General features: G+C 40.1%; 1 long non-coding RNA gene across 1 annotated transcript; it reads left to right on the top strand.

Moving 5' to 3' along the window:
* The first annotated feature begins 212 nt into the window (after window positions 1-212).
* LOC140714880 (uncharacterized) lies at window positions 213-24,298 on the top strand. Its single transcript, XR_012096016.1, has 4 exons — window positions 213-238; window positions 6,948-7,013; window positions 12,614-12,749; window positions 24,177-24,298. It is a non-coding gene; the product is annotated as an uncharacterized lncRNA (long non-coding RNA).
* Window positions 24,299-24,625: the final 327 nt, after the last annotated feature.

Genomic DNA, 24,625 nt, shown 5'->3' on the forward strand with positions numbered 1-24,625 from the left:
ACAATTGATCCAAGGCTCAGTTAATTGTATTTCTACTAAGAAAATAAGACTTCTTGATACACTAATTCTTTGCTGTTTCAATGGATGGATTTAATAGTTTGTGATTTTCAATTTCTGTCTCTTAATTGTTCTATTAGGAGTTGGCTGGTGCATCAAAACAATAATTATTCATCATCAATAAATTGGAACAACAGCAACATCAAGTGACCGGTGTACTTCAAGTGGGAATGTATTTCAGGTGGGAGTGTCTTCAGATTTTGGATGTGCATTGAACCAGGAATATGCATTCAATTTAGATTATAACCGTTCTTAATCAGTTGACATAAATATGTTTGAACCATTCCTTTTGCTGAATGAGTCGTGGTATTTTGTATCAAGCTGTCTTATAAAACTGGATGATTGAGCAATATAGGCAGCTTTGCCCCACTTCACACATTTGCTCTTATTAACAAGTTGTGCCTCTTTCAGGAACAGCATGCTACTTTGAAGATGCTTTTATTCAACTAAAGCTTCATGTGCTTGCAAACAAGCTTGTTGATTTGAACCGTATTAGCATAGGAAGTTCTAATTCAATTGATGTCTATGCAGCCACTCAGCTAGCAAAATATTTTGTAGCTGATGAAAACATCCTTTATTGTAATGCAACAAGTCTAAATGGAATTAATCAGGGCAAAAGTTTGAATAAATAGGAATCAGAGAAGTCTTTACATAGAGAACTATAAATTTAAATATTTATTCAGTAATTCCAATATTATAACATAGAAAAGAATGTTCTACTTGCAAATAAAATGAAGTTTTTCCTGCCAAATATTCTTAAGATCTGTCATGAATATCTCAGCACAGTTTATTATAGATATGCTAGAATAAGTTCTGAGGCCCAGTGCCATTAAAGGAATATGCAAAAATGTGTATAAAACTTATGGTGGGACTGCTAAAAATTGTCTTGAGTTCATGTATAAATTCAATTTGATTCTGAGCCTTCTTGTAACTTTTTACTCTTTATTCTCTGTATATATAGAAATAAAGTAAATAGATTAATAAAAATATCATACATAAATAATGTGAAGGAGGAATACTGCGATAGTATTCATGAGTCCATGGACTGTGAAAAATCTGACGGTGGAGGAAGCTGTTCCTAAAATGTTGAGTGTACATCTTCAGGCTCCTGTACCTCCTCCTTGATGGAAGAGGGTATGTCCCAGATGATGAGGGTCCTTAATGATGGTTGGTGTCTTCTTGAGGCACCACCTTTTGTAGATGTCCTTGATGGTGAGGGGTCTTATGACCATGATGAAGTTGGCTGAGTCTACAACTCTCTGCAGACTCTTCTGATCTTGTGCATTGGAGCCTCTGTGCCAGGAAGTGATTCAACCAGCCAGAATTCTCTCCACAGTGCACCTGTAGTATTTGCTGGATCTTTGGTGACATCACAGATCTCCTCAGATTCATACTGAAGTATAGCTGCTAGTTTGCCTTCTTGATTGCATCAATATGTAAAGAAGAGATAGATGCATCTGAAGATAGTTAAATATGTGGAGTGAAATATTGGGGATGGCTGGAAAAGGTGAAAGAGAAGTGCGCCATAGTCCATTGACTGATCACCTCTGCATCTGCCACCATGTTTTCAATGGCTAGATTTTTTCAGCAGATCTTCGGACAGGAATTTTTTCAGATAAAGGGTTATATCATCTGTGGAAAGAAGGCTTGCTTCCCAGCAGAAACTAGCATACCTGTTGTCGTGACTGAGACCAGAGAAAGTTGATTCACTGGAAGCTTAAACACTGAGCATGGTGGGACATAGTAGAGACAATTAAGAAACTCTTAGATAGGCATGTGGGTGATCAAAAAAATGGATGGTTATATAAGAGGGAAGGAATAGATTGACCTTAGAGTATGTTAAAAGATGGCACAACATCATGGGCTGAAAGCTCTGTACTGTGCCGCAGCGTTTAAAGTTCCTATTTTCTAAAACTGGGGAAATCACTGAGAAATCTGAATGGAAATTAAGTAGAAATCCGTGATGAAAGATTATTGACCTGAAATGTTAACTCTGTTTCTCTTTCCATAGGCGCTGCCTGAATTTCATGCACTTTCAGGTTTTATTTTACCAGAAACTTTCTTTCACTAGGAATGTATCTGCAGATGGACTTGTAAAAGAAAATAGGAGAGATTCACTTCCAGTGAAACTAAGAGAGAAGGAAATAGAGATTATATTGAGAACTAATAGAAGAAAGATGGGGCATAAACATCAGCAAGGATTAGATGAACTGTGTGGCCTGTTAAATGCTGCATCTCCTATGTTAATCTTTACGATATATAGCTAATTGATCTGCTACAACCAACTTCCCAACCACATTTTGTGATTCACATTTTTTCATTACATGTTGACTTATTTGAAGAAAAACGAGAAGGTGGGGATGTTAAAAATTTGAAAGGAAAGCAGAAGTTGTTGGAAATATTCAGCAGGTGAGGGAAGGGAAACAAATCAGTGTTTCGGATTGGAGACCATCAAAAGAGGGATATATTTAAAGATGAGGAGGTTTTTAATTGCAAAGAGTGAAGGAGAGGAAGAGAGGAGAAAAGGTTAGGTTTCTAGTACGGTAGAAGGATTTTAATGGGGTAATAGTGTAAGGTGATTGATGCACCATTAATAACTCTCGGAGACGTGAGGTGAGAGATAGGCTTTTATCAGCTGGAAGAAAGCACTGTCAGCAGCAAGAGACCATCACACAACATCCTGGAGACTGAGGGAGGAGCAGTGCCTCCAATCGCCTTTATACAGGGGTCTGTGGGAGGAGCCACAGGAGCAGTCAGCAGGGGGCGTGTCCAGACAGGTATATGTAGTGATGGTGGTGCAGACAGTGCTATTCCTCAAGTCTATGCTGAGTTTCACTGGAAAAGTGTGGGAGTTCAACAGCAAAGAGGTCAGAGGAATAAAAGTGACAAAAAAGGTGCTTGGACTCACTCTTGCACAAATTTGTCAAGTCAGATAATTTTTACTTCGCATTTGGTTAGCAGCTTAGCCATTCAAAATATGAAACCCCAAGTTCTACTCTTTCTCAATCCTTCAGCAGGAAAGCACTACAAATGGTCCAGTTGGGTTCAGTCTCAAAGAGCTATAGGTTTGTACAGCACAGAAATGAATCTTTGAGTCAACCTTGTCCATACTGACCTTATTGCCAATCTACACAAATCCCGTTTTCCCACATTGGGCCTGTATCCTTCTGCGCTTTTCCTATTAAACTTCTTCTCTAAATGTCTCTAGAAGGTAAGGGATGCATCAGATTCTATCACCACTTTAAAAAAAACTTTCTCCTCAATCCCTTTTAAAACTCCTTTTTCTCGCCTTAAACATGTCTCATCTCCTTTTTGATGCCTTTGCCTGGAAAAAAGATTCTATATGCCCTATTTCTGCCTCCCTATAATTTTATATACTTCTGTTACATCACCCTTCGACCTCCTTCTTTCCTGAGAAAAGAGCCCAGCCTATTCAATTTCTCCACAAACTAAATTCTTGCAATCCGAATCAACGTTCTGGTCAAACTCTCCATACAAACAGAAGCTGAATCTGGAGTAGCCAGTACAGGAAATCATGCAGTGTTGGTCTGAAGAAATAGGTGAGCTTCTACATGACTACTTTGACATGGTAGATGGGCCAATGTTCAAAGACATAGCAGCCAACCTAGATGAGTATATCACCACCAGCACCATCAAAGGCCCCGTCCACCCTAGACATCCTCTCTTCTTCGCCCACTCCACCCATCAGGCAAAAGCTACAAAATGCTGAAAGCACGTACCACCAGGCTCAAAGACAGCTTCTATCCTACTATTATAAGCTGACTGAACAATCCCTAATATGCTCAAATGGACTCTTGACTCCCTTGTTTTGGCTTTGCACTTTATTATCTAGCTGTCTACTGCACGTTCTCGGTAACTGTAACACTTCGTCCAGCACTCAGTTTTTCTCTTTACCACCTCAATACATTGTGAAATGAAATGGCCTATATGGACGATATGCAAGACAACCTTTCACAGTATATTGGTTTATGTGACAATTATAATAATAAACCAATTTACCTCACGCCTGTCAAAAGTAAATTCCACCTTTCCGTGCTCCAGCCACCTTTCCATCTGACCTATACCTTGCTATAGCAGTAGATAACTTACTTTGATATGTCAACACAGCCAACATTGGTGGCAAGTGCATATTTACCAATCATACTCCAAGCTGTTAATCTATTTTACAAACAACAAGGGTTCTAACACTGATCCCTGTGGAGCATGACTGGTTACAGACTACTAATCAGAAAAGAAATTAGCCAGCTCGCCTTTAATGCCAAGTGCTTCACTCTTCTAAAGTAGCCTACCATACAGCAAAGTTTCAACAAAGCCCATATACATCATGCAACACACACAAAATGCTGGTGGAACGCAGCAGGCCAGGCAGCATCTACAGGAAGAAGCACTGTCGACGTTTTGGGCCGAGACCCTTCGGCAACATCACATTTGTTGCCTGGCCTACAATAGTTTTCTTAGTTACTTCCTTAAAATACTCAATCACTTGAGGGAGGATTTCCCTGAACAAAGCTGATTTCCCTGATGATGACTATCCTTTTTTAACCCCTGGTTTTAAAATGTCATCCATTAAGGTGTGCCTATCTGAAAGCCCCTTAAATATCACTATTGTATCTGCTTTTACCACTACTGGCAAGAGCCCACTCCAGCACCTACCACTCTCCTTTTAAAAGCTTGCCACACACATTTCCTTTAAACATGCCCTGTCTCACCTTTAATGTATGTCCTCAAGTATTTGACACTTCTACCCTAAGAAAACATTTCTGTCTGCCTACCCTGTCAATGCCATTCATTGTTTCATAAACTTCCATCAGGTCTCCAGTCAGCCTCCAATATTCCAGAGGAAACAACCCAAGATTGTCCATCCTCTCCTAACAGCTCACACCCTCCAATCAGGCGGAATCTTCTGTACCCTTTCCAAAGCCTCCACATAAGGCCTATATTGGGGCATTCAGAACTGCACAAAAGATTCCAAGTGCAGACTAACCAAAGATTTCTATAGCTTCAACATGATATCCTGACACTTGTACTCAATGATGCAACCAACAAAGGTGAGGATGACACGCACCTTCTTTACAACCCTATCCAGTTGTACAGTCACTTTCAGGGAGCTATAGATGTGAACTATAAGATCCCTCAGTATACCAACACTGTTAAGAGTCTGGTCATTAATTGTATACTTTCCCCTTACATATGTCCTTCCAAAGTGCAATGCATCATGCTCATCCAGATTAAATTCCATCTGCCGATTCCCACCCATATCTGTAATGATCTATGTATAACCTGCTATATCCTTTGACAAACTTCTTCACTGACCACAACTCTACCAAGACTTGTGTCATCTGAAAACTTATTAAGCCACACATCTACAATTTCATGCAAGTTATGATCCTGAGACCGTGACCTGTTATTTAACTTTCTGTCAAACTCCTTAAACTGACTTTGCACTTTCTATTTATGTTACATGTGCCATTGTTACTAAAACCTTCAGCCCTTCTCCCACCCCTTTCAGAATGCTATGTCCCAGTTCTGTGCCCATTCTGCCCCTGGTACCAGTGAGGCAACACACCATTCTGGAACCTTGCCCACAACCAATCATGTGCCTGCCTGTTTCCCATGCTTCAAATGTTCTTTTTCAGCTGCTTTCCTGGACTTTTCCCTCCCCTGCTCTGCATCAGGACTAACTGCACTACTATAGACCTGCCTTCCTCGGAGAGGTGGCTTCTCCCAACCTCCCCTCCCCAACAGTATCCAACAAGTCTTTCCTGCTTGAGAGGGGAACGGCCACAGAATATTCCTGCCTGCACTTATTGCCTTTGCTGATACCTACCCATCTCCTTTCTGTCTGTGCCTGAAGACTAATCCACTGAATATACCATTTACAATGCATTCCACGTCCCAAATACTCCATTGCAAGTCCAACCGTAGCTCTGATTAGGAAGAGAAAATGCACCACAGCCACATTCCTTTTACTACATAGTGAACGCTGGTACAATTGAGCTTACCTGTGCACCCAGCAAGCCAGTGACTGGGATCCTTTCTGGGATAATGTAGGAAAGCAGCGCCAGGGTAACCTAGGAGGCATGATGCTAGTGAATGGTGGAGCATGCATGCATGCATTAGGGTTAAATTAGTTACTCTTGCTATTTCTTTTGTTCTGATGGACCTTGTTTAAAAGTATTTATGGTCATGTTTCTTGCTTATGTAATAGTTACTGAAATAAGATGTCCTGCACCACTATTTGATGAAGGAAGTGTTTATAAAATGCTATGATTGAACCAGAACTACTTAATAAAATGAGACCAGAGACAAATACATATCAAAGAAGAAAGGTGCAGGATACTTGCAATTTCTCAGGTTTGACTTATTTTCTTTCAGTACAAAATTCCCACAGAAATAGATTATATACTGATTTAGTGACTAAATTACTGGATGAACTATCTAAAGAGCTGGACTAATGAGCTTTGTACATGTTCAAACCATCTATCAGAAAGGCAGCGTCCATTATTAAAGACCTCCAGCACCCAGGACATGCCCTTTTCTCACTGTTACCATCAGTTAGGAGGTACAGAAGCCTGAAGGCACACACTCAGCGATTCAGGAACAGCTTCTTCCCCTCTGCCATCCGATTCCTAAATGGACTTTGAAGCTTTGGACACTACCTCAAGTATTCCTGCTTTTGCACATTTTTTAATAATCTATTCAATGTAAGCAATTGATTTACTTGTTTATTTATTATTATGCTTTATTTTATTTATTATTTCTTTTCTCTCTCTGCTGGATTATGTATTGCATTGAACTGCTGCTGCTAAGTTAACAAATTTCACGTCACATGCTGGTGATAATAAACCTGATTCTGATTCTGATTACAGGAGCAGATAGAAAACTTTGATTAATAATTTTTTAAAAGGGTAGCATCAGGAACATTGGCCAGAGAGGTAAGTAACTACAAGAAAATCAATCTGTTTCATGCATGCTTTTGAGGCAAGGTAACCCATCATCAATATTCTGTTGAGTCCTTGTGAAGGCCTGAAACTCCAATTGTTTACTGCTTTCCACAGATGCTGTCTGACCTGTTGAGTTCTGCTAGCAGTTTGTTTGTGTTACCTCATGTGTTCTGTCTATTACTCCAGACCAATACCATGACATTAGGAATGGGAATGAAATTCTGTGCAGGCTAGGTTTACCCACATCCCGCCAGTGTTTTAGTGAAACACATCTAACTGCTGATGTCACACAGCTGTACCTGGAAGGAACTATCTCTCTCAAGCTTGAAAATGAGTAAAGTGAGAGTAACGGTTAATACATTCCTTTATGTGAATTAAAAATAATGGAATTTAGCAAATAGCATGATAAAGTAGCTGTGAAACTATAACCACCTGCATCTATATAGAATGCTCCACACAGTTCAAAAATAGGGCACGTCAGTTGAACTCTCTGAAGTGCCTAGGGATTATAGAAATCACAGAAGCATCAAATACCACCAGCTTTCACATCTTCAGGAAGGAATGTTGAGAAGGGCCCCGTGCACAGAACCATCTTACCATTATCCTCACACAGAATTTTAATTCCATTTTCATTGTTTGGTCTTCAGTCTTCCTTGCTGCAAAAATAAAAAGATCCCGAGGGAGGTTTCTAACACATCAATGGTCTTGAAACACAATCATGGATTTGCATAACATGGATGTGCTTCCAGCAGATTTCATTGTCCTCTGGAAAAGCTCAAGGTCACTACGACTTTTTTTTTTAGCACTGAAGTAGGGAAATTACTATACTCCTCAGTATTGCAAGTAAGTCAATTGGTGCACCATTTTGGAACAAAACTGCATAGATCTGAGGGTGTCAGGGTAGAAATTTGATTCACTTTTTGAAAGAGTTTCATATTTTAGGTTCAATGAAATAAGGGGTTAATGAATAAAGTGAGCAATACCATCAATGTGTTTTTGCTGTTCATTCCTGTTCCTTCTAAATAAGCAAACAAACAAACAAATAAATAAATAAAGCCTCATTTAGAACTAGGGGCATTGGAGTTTCATGAATGGCTATAATGTTCTCTTCCCTGAAGGGCATGTTCTCCCGGTTAGTCCTACAAAACACACTGCAGCTGCCGAAATTGAGCTGTTTTTGATGAAACCAATCAAAATGTGTCCTGTTGAATTTTCCTGTCGCAATTCCCAACCCATTCTTTTGAGGCTAAGCGACAATGTTTCAGTCTAGATGATATGAAATCTTTAATATGTGAGGAGTGTTCTGATGGCTCTAGGCCTGTACTTGTTGGAGCTAAGAAGAATGGAGGGATCTCATTAAAACTCATTGAATATTGAAAGGCCTACATAGAGTGGACATGGAGAGGATGCTTCCATTAGCTGGGGAGGCTAGGACCAAAGGACACAGCCTCACAATAGAAGGATGTCCCTTTAGAACAGAGATGAGGAATCATGATCAGGAATTTTCTTTAGCCAGTGGGTAGTGAATCCGTGGAATTCTTTTCCACAGATGTCTGTGGAAGTATATGTGTTTAAAGTGGACGTTGACAAATTCTTGAATAGTAAGAATGTCAAAGGTTAAAAGGAAGAAAGCAGGAGAATAGAGTTGAGAGGGATAGAGTACAGTAAACTGAATGGACCAAATTGCCTAAATCTATCAATTTAAAACCACAGAAACTCCCTGTGACCATGTGGGATTCCTCCAGGTGCCTCAGTTTCCTCCCACATTCCAAAATACGTAGGAGTTAGAGTTAGTAAGTTGTGGTTTGCTATATTGGTGCTGGAAGCATGGTGATACCTGCGGCCTGCCCCCAGCACATCTTCAGCCTGTGTTGGATATTGACACAAATTACGCATTTCACTCTACAGTACTGTGCAAAAGTCTTAGGCACCTATAAAGGAATGTAATATGTTGAGAGGCATTGATTGTGTGGATAGCCAAAGGCTTTTTCCCAGAGCTGAAATGGCTAACACGAGGGGGCAGAGTCTTAAGGTGCTTGGGAGTAGGTACAAGGGGGATGTCAGGGGTAAGTTTGTCACTCAGAGAGTGGTGGGTGTGTGCAATGCACTGCCAGCCAACGTGGTAGAGATGTATACAACAGGGTCTTTTAAGAGACTCTTAGATAGGTGCATGGAGCTTAGAAAAATAAAGGGCGATGTGGTAGGGTAATCTTAGGCAGTTTCTAGAGTAGGTTACATGGTTGGAAGAACATTGTGGGCCGAAGTGCCTGTAAGGTGCTGTAGATTTCTAGGTTTCTGTGTTTCTAATTCTGTCAGGTGAAACTGCTTTCAAAAAAATGAAATGGAAAGTTTCTAAATACCAAAAAAAATTACTATAAAGAGCAGTAAACAATAAAAACTAAATCAAATCAATATTTGGTGTGACCATCCTTTGCCTTGAAAGTCTGCATCAATTCTCTTAGGAACATTGTCTTGCAGTTTTATAAGAAAATTGGCGGTTAGTTTGTTCGATGGCCATGCCATCTGAAACCATATAAAAAATCTAGGCTGCCTAAGACTTTTGCGCAGTACAGTATGTTTTGATGTACAGTGCATCTGACAAATAAAGTTAATCTTTAAAAGAAAACTACAATGACATCTTCATTGGTTTCAATCATTATCATTTTTAAAGCTACCATTGAGAAATTATATGAACATTTTTGTATTTTTAATCAGTAAATTACCACCCTTTGGCCATTGCAAGAGTTTCCGTTTTTCATATAATTAATGTAGAATCAGCAGTGCCTGAAAAGAAACACATGATTACTTCATAGGACAGTTGACTTGAATCTTAAACATGCCAATGTTTATTAATTCATCACTTGTTTTAGTTATCTGGGTCCCAGCTGCTGTCCAGAAACTTAAAAGCTCACTTCAGATATATCATAACGAGCTAAGAATTTACGTGAGTTAAGTTATTACATTTTTACAATGATAAATTAAGTCACTAACAATTTTCTCCAAATTGTTATAATAGAACTAAAGGAACAATGTTGGAGATGTAGTTCTGGGAACAAATGTCATTGAAGTAATATGCAGAAATGTGAATAAAACTTGTGGTGGGACTGCTAAAAAAAACATGAGTTGATGTATAAATTTGATTCCAAGCCTTCTTGTCACTCTATACACTTTATTCTCTGTATATAGAGATTTTTTTTTGTGTATTAACTTCCAGAACCATTGCATTAATTTACATGTTTTGAATCCAAATTGCCTCTGGGTGAATTCTGTTTCCCCCCATAAGACTTTAGTAGGCAGGAGCAAATATGTACAATTTATAACTCTGAAATCGAATATAATTGTATTATTTATGCTCCCATCTGAAAATGAAAGGGCAGCTTTCTCAAAATGGAAGGTTAAGAGAGTTTTTTGAATAAATGCATAGTAATGAAGTCAGAAAATTCATGAGCCATTGTTACCTGTTTAGAATATATTTAATCCAATTTTCCCTACTGCTGAATAACAGTTACCCAAGAATTAAACCATATGGAACCATTTACTTGCTATGTTGGCCTGCAATCGTCAATTTCTTAGTAAATTGTAAGGAAATTACATCCAAAAATCTTTTTTTAAAGTATTAACTAAAGTAAATAGTTCAGGCAAATGTTTTGAAGAAAAGGAGGGAATAGAAAAAAGGTCTGTGATAGAATGAAGATTGGGTCATCTTTCCTTTATGTCTGCCTCTCCCCTGTGTTATTTTGTTGCATTTTAAAGCAGGTTTTATCTCTCCTGTATTAGAACTTCTACTTTAGCAGTCCTACCCTTTCCAAGTACTGATGAAAGGTCAGCACTCGAAACAGAAATTTTGTTTCTTCCTCCACAGGTGCTGCCTGACCTGCTGAATACTTCCTGTGAATTCTATTTTATTTCAGATTTCTATCATTTCCAGTACATTGCATCTGGATTACTCATTACCTTGAGAAGCCTGCTTAAAGTCCCAAAGATTTAAACAATTAATGAGTGTGGTAATGGTGACTAATTGGAGTTTATGTGGGTGGGATAAGTTTATTGTTGCTTCTTGAATCTCTCAAAATATATTGACAAGCCAAATTGCATACATAAATTCATTAATTTGCACTTAAAACCAGTGCATTCAGTGAAAATCTTAAAATATAAATTTAGTAATAAACATATTTGTTTTCCAATATTCTAATTTTTTAACTGCATTTAATTCTGTTTCTGCAAGTAAACCAGTGCACTTTCAGGAAGCAAACAGAAGATAATATTGATTATAACTGGAAATAGTTCAGGATGGATCTGATAAGAAAAAATGTATGTGTGCTATTTTAAAATCACCAAACTCCGAAACACAAACAGAAGATGCTGGGAATGTCAGCATCTGTGCAGAAGAGAAAAAAAGACAAGTTAACATTACTGGAAACAGCTCTGATGAAAGCCACACACCTAAAATTATGAAATCTGCCAAAGTATAGAATAGAAATATACTTGAAATATTCAGCAGTTTATGCTGAGGAAAGAGAAATAGACCAAGTGCTTATGATTAATTATATTGCATAAAATAAAAAAGGTTTAAAAATCGTGTTAAGTTGCAGAGAGGCATGAGAGATGAAAGAAACAAAAGTAACGTCTGTGACAGACTGGAGAGAAAGAAAGACTGAATGATGCATACTTTGCTGACACACTTGAGAGAGGGATATTGAGGATGTCAGTTGCTCCTGATCTCTGTGGAGGCGATGTATGAGAGGCTGGATGAGAATGGAAGAGGGGGAGGAAAAAAAGAACAACCCTGGAACTTTGAGGTTTAGTAAGCGATAGTTGTTGCAGATCTGAAATTAAAAGACCACAACACAAAAATACAACTGCAGATGCTGTGGATCAAAGAATACGTACACGACGCTGGAAGAACTCAGCGGGTCAGGCAGCATCTGTGAGAAAAGAGTAGCCAATGTTTCGGGCCGAGACCCTTCATCAGGAATGGGGGGGGGGGGGGGGGAAGAGAGGGCCGAAGCCCAGTAATAGAGATAGGGGAGGGGGAAGGGCTAGAGGCACCAGGTGGAAAACCAATCAGAGGAAAGATAAAGGGGGGAGGGGATAAGCATGAAAGAACTGTAGAGGTAAAGAAGCAGAAAGTTGAAAGGGGAGAGGGGCAGAGAGGGACCTGGGATAGGGGGAGGGGGAGGAGGAGGGAATTACCGGAAATTGGAGAATTCAATGTTGAATTTTCTAGTAATTCCCTCCCCCTCCCCCCATCCTAGGTCCCTCTCTTCCCCTCTCCCCTTTCAACTTTCTGCTCCTTTATCTCTGCAGTTCTTTCATGCTTATCCCCTCCCCCCTTTATCCTTCCTCTGATTGGTTCTCCACCTGGCGCCTCTAGCCCTTCTCCCTCCCCTATCTCTATTACTGGGCTTCGGCCCTCTCTTCCCCTCCCCCCATTCCTGATGAAGGGTCTCGGCCCGAAACGTTGGCTACTCTTTTTTCACCGATGCTGCCTGACCCGCTGAGTTCTTCCAGCGTCATGTACATATTCTCTGAAATTAAAAGAGAATGGTGGAAAACATTCCCAAAGCATCAACTGTTATTTTACTCCACAGATGGTGCCTAGCCTGCTGTGTCCGTCAGCGTTCTGTGTGTGCTGATGGAAATAGCAGCGTCTGTGGAGAATAAAAACACACCTGAGTCGCATTACAGACGGATGGAAAGTGTGCAGTTCCGACACAAACTGGAAAGGTTAGTTTTCTGAAATTACTGAGTTCATTGTTGGGTACTTAGGAATGTAATGTATTCAGAATGAGATGCTGTACCTCGGCCTTATGATGGGTCTTAATGGGAAAGTGTCGGGGCCCAAAGACAGAGAGGCACAGTGGTAGAGTAGTTAGCACATTGTTTTACAGCGATCAGCGATTAAGATTCAATTCACTGTCTCTAAGGAGTTTCTATGTTTTCCCCATGACTGTGTGAATTTCCTCCGATAATTCCAAAGCTGTAGGGTTAGGGTTAGTGAGCTAGTGAGCTATGTTGGCACCGGAACCATGACAACACTTGCAGGCTGCCCAGTACAAGTCTCACTGATTGGACTTGACACAAATGACATACTTCACTGCACGTTTCAATGTGCATACGATAAATTAAATCTAATCTTTCATCTTTAAATATGATGGAGAATCAGAGTGACATTCAACGTCACCCTTTCAGCGGAATGGAAAAGTTGTGCAAAATAGTCACCTAATCTGAATCGGATTTTCACGCTATTGAAGATCCCATTTGTGAACATTGAAAGAAAGCATGTAGATTGTTAATTTGGCTGAAAAGGGTATTGAGGACACTGGATGCTGAGAAAAGGGCAGGTATTATAACTTGTATTGTTGCATAGCGTTATTGTGTAAAAAGGAGAGTGGGTGTTGGTGGAGATTAAAGAACAGACTTGGGATACAGCTGAGAGAGAATAACTGATATAACATTACCTATTGACATTTGCACACAAGGACTAGCAATTCTGGCAATCTGAAATTGTTGAATTCCATGTTAGATAGATAGATAGATAGATACTTTATTCATCCCCATGGGGAAATTCAACATTTTTTCCAATGTCCCATACACTTATTGTAGCAAAACTAATTACATACAATACTTAACTCAGTAAAAATATGATATGCATCTAAAATCACCCTCTCAAAAAGCCTTGTGACCAGCAACGTGATATGACGGAAGATGTGACGCTCTTTCTCGAGCTCATGTTTGGTCTCATTGGAAATGTAAGAGCAGCATAGAATGATGAAAAAGGGAAGGAGGAGGGAAACGTGTCTGGTTGTGACATCATATTGAAGATAAAGAGAATTCCGTTGGGCAAACTTGGGTTGTTGTCCCTGGAGCAGTGGATCCCAGAGGAAGACCAGGTAGAAGCTTATAGATTATGAAAGGCATAGTTAGAGAGGACATCCAGTATCTTTTTTCTAAGATTGTCATATCTAATACTAAAAGGCATGCAGCTAAAGTGAGGGAGTAAGTTCAAAGGAGATACGTGATGCAAGTTTTTTTACCCAGACTGGTGGCACCTGGAATCTGTTACTAGGGGTGATGGTGAATGTATGATAAAGTCATCTAACAAAGTTCTTACATGGGTACATGAATGTTCAGAGAGTAAAGGGATATGCATTAAATTGCATTAAGAAGTATAATATATATTTCATGTAATTTACAGTTTTTATTATGTGTGGGAAGGTATTGCTGCAGCATAACAACAAATTTCACGATATATGCCAGTGATATTAAACCTGACTCTGATTTTGACAGAACCATACCATGGAGGGTAAGCTATGTTTAAGGAAAAGGGAAGATACCTCAGAAGTCCTGTTGACGGTATTTTTCATACAAAATTTGATGGTTCACTTTCTGCACCTCCCAGCACCTTCTTCATGATGCCACAAGCAGACACATCTTCTCCTCCACTTCCCCTTCAGTAATACAAAGGGGCTGCTGCCTCTGCCTCTGGTCCATCTCTACTAATGCCAGTCGTCCCCTCCTGGCTACTCACCTTACCCTTTCCCACCTTTCAGCTTTCTTAACGCTTGTTCCAGATTAAGCAATGGTTCAATTCTGCTTCTTCCAATTTAGAATAAAATCATCCAGTGTTCACAATATGTCTCCTTTTCACTGGAGACCGGATACACAGTTCGACCCATTGTATCGTACAATGACTCCCTTCTAACAACAAGTGTGACCTTAAGCTGCTAGGCAGCTATTACTTTCATTCTCCATCTCATTTCCACTCTCCTCTTCTGTCTTTAAGCTTGTACTTTTTTTCTTATATGAGTTACAGCATCACATCTAAGCAGGTTGCAGGCTATAAAACTTAACAAAGAATTCAACCATTTCTAACCAGTATTTCCTGTTGCAATTGTCAAAATTTCTGGTTTTTATTTGAGGTTATCAAACTGTAATCTTACCCCAGTTCTGTCTTCATAAATGTTGTCTCACCTACTGGTCATTTCCAGAATTTCCTTTTATTTAAATTTCCAATGCTACGTTCTATTACAGTTACCGTTCTATCATTGTATTTTTTCTCTCCTTCCTCTGTTCTCAATCACTTCCCTTCATTTACTTCTCTTCCAGTAAGATCAGCTCCTAACTAACTCATATCAACAACGTTTGAATTATTCAGTCTTCATCCTATCACAAGCATTCTCTTTCCACCTCTTCCCCTTCCCTGCCTCACGTGTTATAAAACATGTTCCATTTTCCAACTTGTTCTGCGTCAGTGATATGAGACATTAGCTCTCTTTCTCCACATACTGCCTGAGCTACTGCATATTCCCAGCACCATATTGATTCTAATTAACCTGCTGAGGGCCCTGCTCTTCTCTGTCTTTGATTCTACCCCATTGCAATTATGCTTTTTGCTTATTGTCCAATTTGTCAGTATTCCTCCTGAAAGTCATTTTTACATTGAAAGTGTTCTCTTCCCATTTTCAATATAGTTTCTGTTTTTTTCTTTTATCCACATATTTTAGATTTCAATATTTCCCTTTCTATATTGTCATATGTTTGGTATCGCTGATTTTCATACCCAAGCCTCTTTTTATTCAGTTTTGTCTTCAAGTTCTAACTCATTCTGCATGAATTCTTGCTTAATCATATAATTACTTTCGGTCCACCTCAGCCTAAAGGCAAATAATTGAAAGATAAATTTCCAAAATTGACACACACTGTTTTCTTCCTAATTATACTTCTGATCTGTACCTGCAAACTTGGAGTTTTTGCAGACAAAGAGAATTATCATCAAATGTATTAATTTCCACACTCCCTACACTGAATATTGCAAACTAAAAGGCAAATAATTTCGGGCAAGGTCTCTACCACATATAAAATCATTGAGTCAGACAGCAGTTCAATGTGATGAGTTCTTTTGGCCCCAGGGATGTTGATGAGCAGTGGACCTGCCAATCACTGAGTAGCCATGAGAAATCCATTTACATAGGATTGACAGCAGGCTCTGAGCAACAGGAATAATAATACATGCTACGTTTGCATATTTTTAAGGATGGCAAAATATAACAAGTGGTGAGCCCAAAGGATCAGTGCTAGAACCTCAACTTATACGGTTTATATGATTGACTCATCTTGAGGCACCAGAGGAACGAATGGTAAATTTGCTGATGCTGCAAAGATGGGAAAGTAAGCTGTGCAGAAGGCTATGAAGGGATATATATAAATGAATGGACAAAGACCTGGCAAGTAAAGTACAAAGTGGAGAAACATAAAATAGTTCATTTTTAGCATAAAAAATAATACAACAACCTATTATCTTAAAGGTGAGGGACTATCTTCTGAGATGCAGAGTGATCTGAGTGTCAGGGTATAGTATACAGATACAGGTAGTACACAAAAATAGCTGTTCACAAATACGTTATTGCTAGAGAAAATTAATATTGAAGTAGGAAGTTCTGCTTCATTTATGCTGTATATTGGTCTCCTAGTCTAAGGAAGGACGTCAATGCATTGAAACCAGTGCAGACTGGGTTGTAATTTCTGCGGTTGGGAAGAGAGAGAGTAATGTTCACTGAAACATACAGGATCCTGAAGAGTCTTGGCCAGGTGGGTGTGGAACAAATATTCACTGTACTCTTGCGGAGGAATCATTAGGGGTCACTGTTTAGAAACAAGATATCGCTTTTGATGACAACATGAGACAATTCTTCCTCTCTTGGAGGAGGAGAGTAGATCTTTTCCTCAAAGGCCGGTTCAAGTGGTCTTTAAAGGCAGAAGTAGATAGACCGAACGGCAAAGCAGAATTGAGCGGTTGAGTGGCCTATTCCTGCAGGTAATCCGTACATTTTTAAATGGTGAACTCTTATGATTGAACAAATGAAGAAAGGAGGTAGCATAAGAAGCAAGAGCATGTTACAGCATATCTTCCAAAAATCCCCCTTATTTAGATTCTTTTGTCAACAGCAAGCGTATGTATAATATTTCTTCTTAAATGTTTTTCTTAGCCTGAGAAATACCCTGGTAACTAAATCTGTCTATTAGAAGAATGAAGTATGATGAACAAATGAAATGTGACCACAAACTAAAATGATACATGTGTTTGCTCAGTGAAACTGAGTTGCAATGGTACTGACTCATTACTGACTCTTCTTCTACTTCTTGAATATGACTGAAGATGCTTCTTGTCTTTTTCATTATTATCGGCTGGCTTAGGGGCATGTTTCATTGTGTTTGGTCATCCACCCATGTAATTAGTATACTTTCCATTTTTTCAAGCAAATGGCTCCTTGAACGAGTCACCTTCATTGATGATAACTTTGAAGTCGTAGTTGCAGAAACTTTTATCTTGTCTGCATTTTTTATAATTGTTCTGATCATCGATGCAGTCAATTTCAAAGAGGTAACGACATCAGCCTGATGCTCATCAGCTCCCAAGCACCGTATCACTTGCAGTTACACATCAGCTTTTCCTAGTGTTCTACCCTCACTGGAAGTTGCAGGCTATTTTCCAGACATTATGGGTGAAAAATATGGAATCATTTGGTGAGGGAGCAAGAACGTTTACACGCGCTGGGGAAGCTGTTCATGAACTAATATATAATTGGCTCAGAATGTATGTAAAGTGCTCTCATTGGCTGATTACTGCAATGGCAGCCACTCTTGAGAAGTTTTAAGTGTTGTTCAGAATGAATTTTTGTCATTTTTAAAATTTCAGTGATGAATTGAATAACTGCATTGTAACGAATCAGTGCTATGTGGGGTCTGAGTGTACATATTGATCTGTTGTTTGTGCATGCACTGTAGACAACAGCTAGTGTGCATTGTTCTCTCTCTCTCCGTTTGCAACATGAACACACCGGTTAAAGCCATTTTATTTAATCGATATGTAGTTGTGCACAGACACAGCAAGTTGACGACGAGTACCAACCAGAATGTCAGAAATATCACAAGCTGCACCGACAGTTACAGGACAAAACAGCGAGAGTTAAATAGTGTGAGAAGGTCATCAGGGACACAAAGGTGTGAGTACCGCATTGTACACAGTGAAAGACGCACTGAATTTACAGTGAAAATAACGTGGCGATGGCTTCAGTTGGGAAAGCTGATGAATTTGATAGTGCTGGGAGTTGTATATTGAGAGGGTGGAACTGTATTGTAACATGAACAATGTGGAGAAGCAAAAGATCGCCCCTATGCTTTTGAGCTTAATGGGCCTGAGAATGTACAGCCTCTTATGTAACTTAGTAACAACTGCAAAGCCAGCAAGCAAGATGTTCAATTAAATTATTATAATTTTACACAATAAACTGCTGGTAATAGCAGGGAGATTTAGATTTTACAAAAGGTAATAGTCAAAGAATGAAAGCATTTCTGAATACATTGCAGAACTGTGCAAGCTTTCCCCAATACTGGGACTTTAGAGATGGATTTTCTGAAGCTTTAAAGAACAGGCTTGTATGTGGCATGCATAGTCAAAGAACTTAAACAAGGCTACTATCCAAAAGGGACCTAACCTTAGAACAGGCATTGCTCATTGCAATATCAATAGAGACTGCAGCAAAGGATGCAGCAAGAAAGGAGGGTAGAATGTGAAATGCACAAAATGTTCGTGAATGATCCAAAAAGTCAAAGATCTTATCGATGTGATAAATTCTTCCGTGATGCAAATGACTGTTGGTTCAAACAAAAAGTCTGCAGAAAGTATCACAGACAAGGTCACATAGAGAGAGTGTGCAAGGCAGACAAAAAGCACACCTATGTGAAAAGTCTCAAACACAAAACTAAGCAAATGCATAAAGCTCCTGAATGTAAAACAGAATCAGACAACATAGAGTCTGACAAAGGTGAACTGTCATGCCGAGAACTGCATAGTATAACTGAAGCAGATCACAAAATCACCTGGATCACAATAGATGTGTCTGCTATAAAACTGAAAAATGGAGCTGGATACAGGGTCAGCTTTGTCCATAATTCCAGAGGCTGACTACAACAGACTGTTTTCTGAGATACCATTACAGAGGACTTACACAGGGAAGGATAACCTCCCAAAGGCAAACTGAAAGTAAATATGATGTATAGAGGCCCAGGACAACAGTTAGACTTTAATGCATTGAAAGGGGGAGGGCCAACACTTTTCAGATGAGAATGGTTGAGAGAAATGCAACTAGACTAGCACTTAATCAAACCTCTCAGTGTAACATCAACAGACAATGGCAGCCCAAATAGTAGCACTAACCAGAGACTGGCACTGCTGATTAATGCCAATGGGAAGGATTTTGAGGAGGAGATTGGTAAATTCAAAGGCATGAAGACCAGTATTGAACTGGATGAAACAGTAACACCAAGATTCCATAAAGTGCATCCTATCCTAAAGTGGATGCTGAACTGCAGAGCTTGGAGGCACACGGAATTTTCTCCAAGGTTGAATGAAGCGATTGGACCACACCCATTGTCCAGGTGATCAAGAGAGGGAAGACCAGAGCTGTTTGCATATGTGGGGATTTCAAGGTGAGCATCAAACCACTGCTGTGCAGTTTGCAGTATCCCCTGCCATGAATAAAAGACATTTTTACTTCTTTGGCAGGTGGGGAGAGATTTTCAAAGATTGACTTGTCATGAGCCTATCTGCAAATGGAGATTGAGGAGTCACACAGGAAGTTCCTCACAATCAACACTCACAATGAATTATTCCAGTATAATCACCTTGTCTTCAGCATTGCATCAGCTCCAGCAATTTGGCAAAGAGCGACGGACCAAGTGCTCCAAGATATCCCCAGGAACACAATGTTACCTTGACGACATCACTGTGATGAAAAGCACCTCCAAAACCTTGGTAAAGTGCTTACCAAGCTGAGTGAGTATGGTTTGCTTGCAAAGAGAGAGAAATGTGAGTTTATTAAGAATGAACTCTCATACTTTGGACATGTTATTGACAAGCATGGCTTACATAAGTCACAGGAGAAGATTGAAGCAGTGCTACAGGCACCTAAACAAGAAAATGTGTCACAACACAGGTCATACTTGGGCCTTGTAAACTACCACCACCGGTTTGTCCCAAACATTGCTATGGCGCTGCACCATTGCAGACAGGAGCAAAACGGAAATGGTCAGAAAGATATGAAAGGCATTCAATGACACAAAGAGACTAATAACGTCCAATGAACTGCTCACTCATTATGTCCCATCCCTACTCATCAGACTGATGTACAGTGCGTCCACTTATGGCACTGGAGCTGTTTTGTCACACGTTATGAAAGATGGAGCTGAACATTTGCTTCAAGGTCACTGACAAGTGGAGAATGCAATTATGTACGGATCAACCAACAGGCCCTTAGTCTAGTATGGGGAATAAGGAAGTTCCACCACTACCTCTACGGACAAAAGTTTACACTAGTGACAGACCAACAGCCCCTTGCGTCCATTTTCAAACCCAGGAAGGGAATTCCAGTGATGGCTGCTACCCGGTTACAACTTCATGCATTATTCCTAGGAACCCACTCTTACGACATAGAGTTCAAGGGTAGCAAGCAACACAGCAATGCTGATGGCTTATCACATCTTCCACTACTGGCAACTGAAGAAAACAAGTCTTCATACTGCAACCCAGCAGAGGTATTCCACACCGCATTGGTGGACCAGATGTCAGTAACAAATTCTGAAATACAAAGGGAAACAAGGAATGACCTGACATTGTCAAAAGCCTATGAAATCACCCTGCAAGGTAACCCTATGTTTCCAGAGTTCTCAGCAAGACGAGACTAACTGTTGGTATGCCAAAGATTGCTGATGTGTGAATCTCATGCTGTGGTTCCATCTAAACTGCACACCAGAGGGTTAAAAAATCTGCATGAAGGGCACCTGGATACAGTCTAGATGAAGAGTATTGTCTGGAGATACATGTGGTGGCCAGGAATAGATAAACAGATTGAAAACTTGGCCAAAAGTTTTTCGGGATGACAAAAAGTTCAAAATGCATCCCCACAGGCACCATTACACCTGTGGGAGTGGTCGTCATCACCATGGCAAAAAGTACATATTGACTTAGCTGGGCCTTTCATGGACTCCATGTTTCTGATTGCTGTGGATGCTCATTCGATGTGACTGGAGGTTATACCAATGAAGTCAACCACCTCAGCAAGGACTGTCTCTGCTCTGAGGACTATCTTCGCCAGTGTCAGCTTACAGGAACAAATTGTAAATGACAAAGGACCACAACACATGTCAGAGGAATTCCAACTGTTCATGAAGAAAAACGGCATCAGACATTTCAAGTCAGCTCCTCACCATCCAGCAACCTATAGGTGAGCTGAAAGGTTTATCCAAACCTTCAAGAATTCCATTAAAGTGATGGACAAGTGTTATGATCCCAGCCCCCTCCTTTGTGAGAATCGCAAGAGCCCTAGTGAAGGGGGGGTCAATGACCCAAGAGAAGAGAAAGATACGTGCGGTGTCCCTCGTTTCACGGCGAGGCAAAAGCTGGCGACTGTGGTCATTGTCTCTTGGAGACACCTTTGTGAATTAGGAACTGTACTACTTGTATATGCTCAGGGCAACGTGGGTGGAGAGATGGAGAGAGATTGCATCATCCCAACCTGATTGACATCTGAGACCCCGTGAGTTCAGATAAAAGAGGGGTTGTAAAGACGGCCCCTCAGACGCACCAGAAGACACGCTAGAAATCCTGTGACAGCGTTTAATAGCGACAGCCGGTGGGGGGGGGACTCGTGTGCGTCCTTTCCTTGCCTGGGATTGGCGACCTCACCACGGAAGAACGGCTTTAGCTACAGGAGAGGCCACAAGTGAACGGCCACCCCCCAACGAGACTCCGACGGATCGAACTCATAAAGGTTGGAAAACCCGCCGGGTAACTGTTCCATTCTATACCTATCTCTCTCTCTCCAACAAAGTGCACCACCGCGACACCCAAAAGACGGCAGCTGGTGGAACTGCAGTGACCTCGAGAGACTTTTATATTTACATCGGACAAAATATTACCCCTAGACAACGATAGAGCTTATTTCTTATTGATTATTACTATACCTGCGCTTTAGATTGAGTATTGATGACGTATGTTATCTGAATGTTTGTATTAACCTTACTTTTGTGCCCCTTTATAAATAAAAACTTCTAAAAGATAGTGCCATCAGACTTCAACGGACCTCTCTATCTTTGCTGATAAGTGATCCAGTTACGGGATACGTAACACAAGGAAGACATTTCTCAACAGCACAAGGTGGGCAACTTCCTTTTTGTGTATCGGAACTCTTGTTCACGCAATGACAGATCAAACACCTGAAATGCTGTTCCTGAACAGGAATCTAAGACCTCCTGAAACCCGACATACAGAATACACAGTTCAGCCAGTTGCCAAGGGAAGCAGCAAGGAGCTTCAAGATTGGACAGGAAGTCCTACTGTGCGATTACCAAGAAGACAAGTCGACACCCGGTAGGATAGCTACATTAATTGGGCCACTGATGTATACAGTGGATGTTGGAGATCAGACATGGAGACATCATGTGGACCACGGGATGCTCAACTGAAGAACACACCTGAGCAGATTGCATCCAACTAGACAGTCCCCTGACTTAAATCTCAGTGATAATCATGTCACTAACAGCAACGTAACATCAGAAACCGAAAACGTTGTCTTAGACAAGACACCTGCCAAACCTGATGCCACACCACAGGTCCAGAGGCACTATCCTGAAGGAAATAGAGTGCCACCCAAAAGACTGAACCTTTAAAACTGGGAAGTTAGTTATGGTTTGTTATTGTGAAAGCATGTTTATTTGGAATATGGGCTTATGAAAGGGAAATTGAATGTTTTGTACATATATAGTTTTATGTTGCATTGATCTATAGGGGGAAGAAGTGTGATGTATGGATCTATTTCTTTTAGAACAATGACCCTCTCTTAGCACTATGTAATGATGGGTTGTTTGTGCATGCACTGTTGTCTACACACATGCATTGTTCTCTCTCTCTCTCTCTCTCTCTCTCTCTCTCTCTCTCTCTCTCTCTCATTCTCACACTGCAATGTTAAAGCCATCTGTGAATGCTTTTATTTAATTGAAATGCAGTTGTGCACAGACACAACACCTATTAGCATCACACTTCTAATAAATGTCACAAATAATCAGTAATAAAAGAAGCAGAAGATTCTCTCTCAAGTAGTACAAGTACTTGAGTAGAACGTCCAGATGTTCCAGTGATAGATGTGAAGAAAGATGAAAAGCTCGTTTTTTTTGTAATTGCTTGAAATTTCTAAGATATTTCATTAAAAATTGGCTCATCCCTTTAAACGTCCACTGTATTGAGAAAAATGGTTAACTTATAGAAATCAGTGTAGTCTATTTTAATGCTGGAAAGTGCTCCAGTTTGAATAAAAACATATTTGTGCTAATCAGCCCTCTGGAGAACTCACACTCAAGAGTTACAACTCAACAAAGTTCTGATTAAACCACACTTGGAGCACAATGAACAGTTCTGAGGATCATACCTTCAGAAAGATAAATTGGCCTGAAGAGATTAGGTCACTAAATGCATTGTGGCCTCTTTAACAAGTGCTACCAGGCTTTTACAAGACTTTGGATAGTCAATTCAAGCTCGGACTTCTACTTCTTTTACCCAGATGTAAACCAGAGATACAAAACCACCAACTCTGCTATCTGTATTAGTTTAATGCCAGCAGCATGCAGTGAAAAGTAGATCAGAATTCTTTGCCTGATAATTTATCTTTTCCTTTTTTTTATTTAACTTCAATTTTAAAAAATACAAACCATAGAATAATCTTAGTCAATACTAATGTTAATAACATTTGCATTTATTTTGAAATGCCTGAAAAAATACTGGGCATCCAACCATCTATTTCCTGTTATGAAGTAGATGATCTGGTTTTTATTTATGGCTATTAGTTGGAAGAGGAATCAGTTGAAAACATCTTCAGACAAGGTTGCTGTGACACATGTACCTCTGGAAACAGTTAACGCCTTGATAAATCCTTCAACGAGCAGAATGTCTGACAGAATTGTGGTGTCTATGGGCAGAAAATAAATTCTATTGCTTTGTTTGAATCAGTGGCCGGATGACCCTAAGGTAAGAGTGATGCAGAATGGTAACTATTTTCTTATTTGCATTAATGTTTATGATAGCTCATCTCAATTTTTCAGAGCATGTTGCTGTGGTGAACTACATATACCTGTCTGGACACGCCCCCTGCTGACTGCTCCTGTGGCTCCTCCCACAGACCCCGGTATAAAGGCGATTGAGGCCTGAGCCCGGCCTGTCAGTCTCCAGGATGTAGTATGGTGGTCAACCACTGCTTGTTCCTTCTTCCAGTCAATAAAAGCCGATATCTCGCCTTTACGTCTCAGAGAGAGTTATTGATGGTGCATCAGTTGCATTGTCATCATTTTTCTTCTTGATTCCCTAAATAAAGGAAAGGAAAACCCAGGCAATTTAAAATAAATTACAGAAAGAATATATTTTAACACGTAATAATTCTTTAACAGTGGCGTGGTGGTAGAGTTACTGCCTTACCGTGCCAGAGACCTGGGCTCAATCTCGCCCTCAGGTGCTGGCTGTCTGGAGTTTGCTCACTCCCCCCATGACAGTGTGC

Source organism: Hemitrygon akajei, chromosome 22, assembly GCF_048418815.1.
Source record: "Hemitrygon akajei chromosome 22, sHemAka1.3, whole genome shotgun sequence".
Taxonomy (NCBI): domain Eukaryota; kingdom Metazoa; phylum Chordata; class Chondrichthyes; order Myliobatiformes; family Dasyatidae; genus Hemitrygon; species Hemitrygon akajei.